The sequence below is a fragment of the Antechinus flavipes genome, chromosome 3 (genome assembly GCF_016432865.1).
Source record: "Antechinus flavipes isolate AdamAnt ecotype Samford, QLD, Australia chromosome 3, AdamAnt_v2, whole genome shotgun sequence".
NCBI lineage: Eukaryota > Metazoa > Chordata > Mammalia > Dasyuromorphia > Dasyuridae > Antechinus > Antechinus flavipes.
In genome coordinates this window covers 381,511,944-381,521,364 of record NC_067400.1, presented here as the reverse complement: position 1 = coordinate 381,521,364, position 9,421 = coordinate 381,511,944, and the positions used below count along the sequence as shown (strand labels likewise).

At 35.0% G+C, this 9,421-nt stretch overlaps 1 pseudogene; it reads right to left on the bottom strand.

Moving 5' to 3' along the window:
* Positions 1–1,434: 1,434 nt before the first annotated feature.
* Positions 1,435–2,290, bottom strand: LOC127557255 (chondroitin sulfate N-acetylgalactosaminyltransferase 2-like; annotated as a pseudogene).
* Positions 2,291–9,421: the final 7,131 nt, after the last annotated feature.

The following is a 9,421-nucleotide window of genomic DNA, read 5'->3' as shown; positions in this document are numbered from 1 at the left end:
ATTGTGAAAATATCAAGTGCTCATAGGTAGGATGAGTGAATATAATAAAAGTAACAATGCTGCCTAAACTAATCTATTCATTTAGTGCCATGCCCAAATCCCAAGAAATTATTTTACATGTCTAGAAAAAATAATAACAAAGTTCAAAGCTCAAGAATTTCAAGGGAATTAATAAAAAAAAAAAATACCAGTGAAGGTGGCCTAGCTGTGCCAGACCTAAAACTGTATTATAAAGCAGGAGTCATCAAAACTATTTGGTACTGGTTCAGAAATAGGATAGTCAATCAGTGGAATAAATTAGATTCACAGGACAAAATAGTCAATAACTATATCAGTCTAGTGTTTGACAATCCCAAAGACTTCAGCTTTTGGGGTATGAATTCTTATTTGACAAAAACTGCTGGGAAAACTGGAAACTAGTATGGCAGAAATTAGGCATTGATCCACACCATATTTAGACATAAAGAGTGATATTAAAAGCAAATTAGAAGAACATAGAATATCTCTCAGATCTGTGGAGAAGAAAGGAATTTGTGAACAAAGAAGAACTGAAACTCATCATTGAACACTAAATAAATAATTTTGATTATACTAAGTTAAACTGTTTTTGTACAAACAAAACTAATACAGACAAGATTAGAAGGGAAGCAATAAATTTTTATATTTAAGGGCTCTGATAAAGATCTTATTTCTAAATAAAATGTATAGAGAATTGATTCAAATGTATAAGAGTTCAAGCCATTCTCCAATTGATAAATGGTCAAAGGATATGAACAGACAATTTTCAGAAGAAGAAATTGAAACCATTTGTAGCCACATGAAAAGGTGCTCCAAATCATCATTTATCAGAGAATTGCAAATTAAGACAACTCTGAGATATCACTATATACCTCTCAACTATGCTAAGATGACAGGAAAAGATAATGATGAATATTGAAAGGGATGTGGGAAAACTGGGACACTAATACATTGTTGATGGAATTGTGAATGGATCTAACCATTCTGGTAAAGTGAAATGAGCAGAACCAGGAGATCATTATACACAACAACAACAAGATTATACAATGATCAATTCTGATGGACATGACTCTTTCCGACAATGAAATATTTAAGGCCAATTCCAATAATTTTGTGATGAAGAGAGCCATCTATGCTCAGAGAAAGGACTTTAGGAATTGAGTGTGGATCACAACATAGCATTTTCACTCTTTCTGTTGTTGTTTGCTTGCATTTTGTTTTCTTTTTAATTTTTTTCTTGATCTGATTTTTCTTATGCAGCAAAATTATTGTATAAATATGTATACATATATTGGATTTAATATATATTCTAACAAGTTTAACATATATTGTATTTCTTGCCATCTAGGAGACAGGGTGGGAGGAAGGAAGGGAAAATTTGGAATACAAAAATTTTTAAAGGTCTATGTTGTAAAATTATCCATGCATGTGTTTTTTGAAAAACATCAAGATTTCTCCCTTGTCCCAAGCTCTTGCACCTACATCTAGTCCTCGACCTCAATTAAATTCTTCATTCAATGAAACCAATGTGTAATTGTGAAAATTAGCTTCACAAGAAACTGATTCTAAGATGATCTTGACTTTTGATAATCCTTCCTCTCTAAAATATACCACTGTAAGGTGAATCCTCTTGTCCTGAAGAATACACACGTCTCTGAAGTTCTGCATGAACTGTGCAAATGCCTCAGTCCTTCCAGCAAGAGGTACAATGATATTAATAACTGATTTGGCAATGTCAATTGTTTCACTCTTTACTTTCATAAGCGGTCCAAAAGATCAGAACAAAGCGACATGTTTGTATTCCATAAGGTCTGCCTTCTTAAAAAAAAAGTTCATACTGTGTCCCTTTATCTCTCTCATGATGATAAAAACCTTCTATAAAATCGTTTTCATTAAATAGTTGTTTGTCCCCAACTGGTCCATCTTCATCTTCTTGATCATCTTCTTCATCAGAATTGTTAATAACCTCCAGGCCAGCCTCAATAACTTCCACCAACTCATCTCTTTTGTCTTTTCTAACAGGCTTTTCCTCCAGTTGTCGAGTGAGACCCATCTCCAACTGGAAGACTTTCATTGAAGTAAAACTTTCAAAGGGGATGATACTATATTTGCTAGGTAGTTTGGCTCCTATGCCTACCTCAGCTTTGTCAATTTGAGAATGAAGAAACTCCAAAAGATCACTAGGTATTTGTTTTTTGGTGCCTTGATAACCCATATCATTTGTTCTAGTGTTTTTTTTTTTTTTTTGCAATGATCTTTCTGAAAGGACAAATTTTCAGGGGCATTACACAAGGAGGCAAAAGTTGAATTCAGATGCCCTGCAGGAAGATTTAGAGGAATTGGAGGTCTATCAGCTTTCCTGCATACATCATGCTTCTTGTGAGACTTTTGTAGGGCAGAAAAAAAGATAGTAATATATGTCTGCATCTAAAGTATGCTTCTTTAACAAGATGATGGAACACAAACGAAATATTTCCTACCCTGCCATTAGGCTTCTAGCATGTATATGTCTTTGAGAGAGAGTGTGTTTCATAACGTTTTTCTTATTTTCTTATTTCACACGTTCTATTTCATATGTTAAACTTTTCTGAATTTTTCACATTCATTATCTCATATGACAAAGTAATATATCACATTCACATATCACAATTTGTTTTGCCATTCTCTTAAAAAGTGGTCATTTGCTTTGTTTTCAATTCTTTATTAACACACACACACAATACACAATTTATTATGACTATTTTTGCGTATATGATACTTTTGTTTTTGTCTTTGACCTCCTTGGGTAATATGCCTGTAGTAGAATCTCGAGATCAAGTATAAACATTTTGTTTTCTTTTTTTTTAGTGTAATTTCCGATCACAAATGAATGTATCTTTAGGATGAAAAAATTTGGTCATATTTATAAGCACCAGAAAAAGCAGAAAAATAGATTCAAGATAAGCAAAAGAGAGGAAATGTTGAGGGAGCAACTTCTTGAAGAAAAGGGAAGGGATCAAGAACACTGAATAAGGGTTAGCATTGCAAGGAGAAAGTCCACATTTTTGTCAGATATTAGGGAAAAAGAGAAAATGAAAAAGAATGATCAAGAGGAATATTTGGAGGTGTGGAGAGAGGAGAAAAGATAGTTCTTGAAGGATAGTGTCTGTTTTCTCATTTAAGTAAGAGATAAGATTCTATGCTGAGGGAAAAAAAATAAGGTGGTATGTAAGGTTTGAGTAAAAGAGAAGTTTAGAATAGAAGCTTGGGAGACAATGATAGTCAGGGGGAGATAAAACAGTAAAGTCCCAATGGAAATTAAATAACATAAATTTCTAATAAACCTTGTTGGCAAAGTTGTGTGATTTTTTCCAACAGTATTTCATAGGGTATTAAGAGGAGGCATTTGGTGGAAGTACAAGCACAATCTCACAGATTAAAATAATTGAAGAGAAATTAGCAAGAAAGGTTGAAAAATGCCCACTAGTGAAATTCTGAAGACATAAAGGGAAATAATTCTGATAAGAAGAAAAAGCAAGAGCTGTCTAAAGAAACAAACTCAATAAAGTAAGATACTTACTTTAGAGAAGAAGAAGTTTTTAGGAGCAAGATCTGTGTTAGAACAGAAAAAATGATATGAACTCAAGAACTATCCCTGGCAATTGAGAACTATATTACAAAAGAACCACACAAGAGAAAGAACTTCCTGAGCCTGAAACTCTAGTATTGTGAGCTCATATATGTTATCTATAGGTTTGCCTCACTAACAAAGTAATCTAGGTTTGAGACTATATTTCTTATGGATACTATATATATTTCTGAGAGAGTGTGTACCAGGATAGAGGGGAAAAAATATCCTCAGATATGGTTTCTTTGTTAATTGGCTTTACTTTTTTTCCCTTTGTAATAAAGGAGGTTTCATTGGCGGTTTAGGAAATGACTGAGATTAAACAAAAAAAATTGGTTTTGCAAAAGGGCACCATTCAGGAGAGAGAGAGAAAGTGAAGAATGATACACGCATCTGCTTCACTTTGGTGATAATTTTATTGAAAAAGCCTTTTTGAACCTATTAGAAAAGCCAAATTCCCTCCTAAATCTGAATCTGCTTTATCAATTTGCTGTAACTGAGCAGGTAAGACCCCAGGATGTAGTCACAGAATCCTAGGAGTCTCAGGCTATGTTTAGAGTTGGCATTTGGAGCTATGTCACAAAACACTGAAATTTGGAAGATGCTGACAATTTTTGTACTCCTTCAGAGGCATAGAAACAAACAGTATCTAAAGTAGCAAGAGTCATTAAAACATAAAGCTAAAAATATATGGTTCCTCAGTACCCACACCATTGTAGATGAGCTTCTCTATACCCAGACAATGGTCTCTTATCTCCAAGTCTCTTCTCAGACTTCTCAGAAGTTTTAGCATCTCATGATCTCCTGTACCATGGGCCCTAGTATACTAGGTTCTCATCAATTTTATTTGAGTTTCTCTTAAAAAGCTTAGTTAGAGAGCATCTTTTAAGCTGTTTATTTTTAATACATTCCATTTCCCTTTCTCAACTTCTCAAAATTACAAGTTATAGTTCTAATAAAACCTCTCTTTATAGGTCAAAAAGATAATAGTTATAGCAACAATAAAGTTACAGCCATCACTTAACCTCTTCCCCCAAGAGATTAATTAAAGCATTCTTGTTTAATGAACATGGGTCAAGGTGGTTTTCTTTGGAGACTATAGCTCCAAAAAAGTTTTTTAAAGTTTTAATTAATAGAGTTGGGAAGGAATTAATTGTATAAAGTTTGGAGAACTTCAGATTCTACTACTGAACAGGATGTTTCAAGTCAGTAGAGATGAGAAGTCCTAGGTACAAGCCAAGCTTTCTGTCTGGAATATTCAGCTGGTCTTTAGAGCCAGTTGACTCTGAAGTTGAAATTTTTGAAGGACCAAGGGAAGAAATCCAGAAGAGTAAGGTGTTAGAATGGGTAAGTGAATGAGATTACTTCAAATTGCGGGCCCTGTTGACTTTTCAGACTTAACCTTTATATTTAATTCCAATTCAGATTTTAATTTTTGTTCAATTATATGGACCACTGAGATATAAGATCCAGGAAGACAGAAAACTGTAAACCATGGAATCAGATGTAGTAAATTAATTGAGTTACATAATCCTTTGGGACTCTATGTAATCATCTTACAATGAAGAGGTTAGACAAAATTATTTTTATGCACATTTTCAGTGCTGACTCTATGATTCTAAAATGCTAAAAGTCTAAGTAATCAATTCTGTGAAGATATGTTGAATTTTCCATTTAGATTCTGGGTAATGGGGGTCAACCATATAACATTCATTCTCTATTCAAATCTCTATTTTTTCCTTTCTTTGTTCTAGGAACTGTTCTAGGTACTGGTTATACAAAATACATCCAGAAGTCTCTTCCTTCGCAAGATTATATTCTCTGGGGAAAATGTACATAGATAAGTAAGTATAAAATAATAAAAGTAAATACAATGTGATTTTTGGATGGGGAAAGGAAGAAGATAATATCTTGGAGGATCAGAAAAAATAGGAAATCAGCCTTTGCCCATAGATTAGAATAGAATTGTAAAGGGCTTTAAATATCAAATAAAAGAATTTGCATTTTATCCAGAAAAGAAAGGAGTGAGAAAGGAAGGAATAAGAATCTGTTGAATATTTACTGTTTGCCAAAAATTATGCTAAGTGCTAGAGATTCCTAGCTTTTAGAGAGACCATTTTCTAAGTAGCGGAAAAGATAACCTTTTATATTGTTATATAATATTTTAAGATATGTAAAGTACTTTTTATATATTCATTTATTTTTTCATCACGACAACACTGTGAGGTAGGTGATTTAATTAATTTAATTTTACAGGTTAGTAAACTAAAGCAGACAGAATTTAAGTGATTTCCCCAGAATTCTAAAGTCTTTTACCCTACAACTAATAAGTAGAATTTAAACAAAGGTCTCTCCTTGGTGACTCTATCCACTATATAAATTGATTGTTCATATAGGAAAATTCAGCTCTAGAACAGATAGAAAAACCTGGTGGTACTTAGAGTACTGATATAAAACAGGTGGTAAAAAGCAGTGGTCTATCACTTTACTGGAAGGATAGTGATTGATAATCCATTGCTCTATCAGGTGGTATGAACAGCCACTCTCTCCAATTTGGATAAGGAGATACAATTTCAGAGATATATCAAGTGATTTGTGAGAAAAGAAGACTAGATATGAGGGTCAAAGTAGAGTATGAGTTCTGGATTCCTTTACAAAAGAATGGGAATGGAAGGAATGGTATTAGCATTCAGCTTAGAGGAAGAATCCAGCACTCACTGAAAAGTGATTAACAGGAACTGAAGAAAGAAAAAGAAAGGGTATATCACTGTCTGCACTCTCTGAACCTGTTAGAGTTTTCACATCAAGTAGATTAAAGTATTTTAGAACCAGAAGAGAGCCAGAGAAATTTTTTCATCTAGTCATATTTGTGTTTTAAGAATATATTTTGGCAGCTTGGGGATATTAACCTAGTAGGCCATTGTAGATGAAAAATATGCTAATCACTGGTAGGCTCCATATGGCCCAGGAGTTCAAGAATTCTGGATAATAAGATGATTATTGATTTCATATTGGAAAAAGATGGCTCTTTTGATGTAGCTTCCTTTCATTTGAAAGTGATATGTGATTGCTATTGTTGGGTAGATTGTGTACTTTATAATGGAGAATATGGATGATTAATCAAATACTTCACTACTTTTTTTTTTTTATGGAATAGTCTAGTATGAGTGCAATGACTTATGGTACCAGGAATCAGAACGCTTGATTTCCAGTCCCGAGCCTGACCAACCAGCATTGTGAGGTCTAAAGGACTTCATTTAACCACTCTTGAGTTTTAGTTTCCTCTTCTCTAAATTGAAGGACTAAGTTAAATCATGTCTAAGATACCTCCCCAACATTCTTCATGTTCAGCATAAGTTTTATAAGAAGTTGGAGTCTTGAGATAATGGTGAATGTAGCCAGAAGATTGTGTGAAGATAATATTATGCCAACAAATGGATCAATTGGTCTCATCCCTGGCTTATAAAAGGGAACAGTGCTAGAGTGGGAAGTGGAGTCTCTGGAGTGTCTGCCAAATTTGGCAGGCAAATCATTTGCTCAGTCCCAGCTTGATCAGCCAAGCCTCCCTCTACTGTTATATTACAAATCACAAAAATGATATATGATAGAAATGTTAAAGGATCCAAGGAACTTAAGAAATTTATTTATCTGGTTCTCTGACCATCTACACTTAAGGTGTGGGAAAAGGAAGGAATATAGGCTTGCTAAAGTTGTCCTTGGCTTCCTCAGTTCTTTCTCACAGCTTCCTGATGGTTCAGGTTGTTTGTTGTATCTTTCCTTATCTCCTGAGGCTCTCTCTGGTGCATCTAGCTTAATTGTGACTTCCAAGTTTTGCTCCTTTCATAATCTCTAATTCTTTCTTTTATTATTCCTCTCTCTCTCTCTCTCTGGAGGGGTATTATTTATCACTGAGTCAATTTCCCAGTATCTTTGCTAGTCACATAACATCTGTACTTCTTTTTAGGCATGACTTTTTCAAGGTCACTTAGCTTGTAAGTTTCAGAATTGAATTAGAAGTCAGGAGTCTTTATTTACAATCCAATGCTATTTCTTTTCTGCCATGTTTAATGTTTTAAACATTCTTATAGGAAGCTATCCAAACATATGCTCTCACAAAGTAAAAGATGATAGAAGTAGTTAAGAGTTCATTTATATAGGCTTTTATAGTAACAAAGGGATTTTCTTAATGTAATACTATCAGGTAGGAAATACAAATATTATGGTCCCCATCTGACAGATAAGTAAATTGAGGCTTATTTACATTGAGCAATTGTTCATAGTCAAGTTAGTAAACAGCAGAGTAAGGACTCAAATCTAAGTTTTTCATTTTCAATTCTAGTATTCTTTTCACTTAAACAACACTAGGGACTCAATAACTTTTTGCTGAATTGATTTCAATGTATTTTAATATTTCTTTATAGTATTTAGAGCTGAGAGAAAATTTACCCATCATTTAATTCAACTACCCCATGTTTCTTGTGTGGAAAGTGATGAATGTTGTACATTACTATCCACCCCATACTGGGCTTCTCTTCACCACACAAACAATACTGCATCTTCCATTCCATCTCCCTGTCTTACTAGCCATACCTGGTGCCAGGAATGCATTTCTTTCTCTCCTATACATCAGAGACTCACTATCTTCATTCAAAATTATCTTTCTGGGGCTGGAGCCAAGATAGGGACTTGCCCAATTTGTCCTCCAAACTTCTCCAAATCCTTTTAAATAATGATTGTGAACAAATTTTAGAGCATCAGAACACCCAAAAAGGCTTAGTAGAATATTTTACAGCCAAAGGCAACTCAGAAGCTCAGCAGAAAAGGTTTGTGACTCCAGGGTAGGAATCTCAGGGCAGGACATGCCAGTGCAGCCCTGGACTCAGTCTTATCCTGGCCATGGCCTGACCTCTGAATCTGCAGAACTAATGGCTTCTAGATCTCTCAGCCCAAAAACACCAAAGAAGAGCTGGAAGGTCAGCAGAAAAGGTTTATGGAACCAGAGTGGGACCCCAGTGTACAATCCCAGCACCCTACCCCAGCTCCAGCCCAGACCTCAACATCAGCAAGGTGCGCTCTCTGTTCAGTAGCAGTGTTGGAGGTTTCTGAATCTCTCAGCTCAGGGACACCAAGGAGGACTCAGGTCAGTGAGAGGGTCAGTGACAACATGGTGGAAGTCTGGTATACAATTCCAGTGCAGCCTTGATCAGCAGAGCCCCAACTCCAGCCAGCACCATAGATCTTACAGCTACAGTGTGGCAGGGACACACCTAACAGCTCCAGGGCAAAAAAGAGTGCTTATGGTCAGATTCCTAGAAGGATTTCTAAAAATAGCTGCACAAAAACCTTGAAGCTTGGGACAATGCACCCTCCATCCTGAAAACAGAGCTGTACTTTAACAAAGCCAATAGGCTAAGAAAATGAGCAGAAAGGATCAAAACACACACTCAAAAGATGATAACAAAGTCAAAGCTCCTACATCCAAAGCTTGCAAGAAACATGTTATATGGAAATCAGAGAATTTCACATTTGGAACCACTCACCTTGTCTTGCTGTCTTGCCTATTGATATATACTTCATAAACATTTAGATGTTTGGAATATGAAGACAATTAGATGAAAATAGCATTTCTCAAGACTGGTTGCTCAGTTTAAAAAGAAGAAATGAAGGATCTAGAAAAATAAAGGGGCTAGGTGAAGATCATTCCCTTAATGAGTGAATGGATGAGCCAACTATGAAACCCACATCTCCTTGCTTTGTTCTTAATTCAATTATAATTCAAAGTTGAGGCAAAGACAT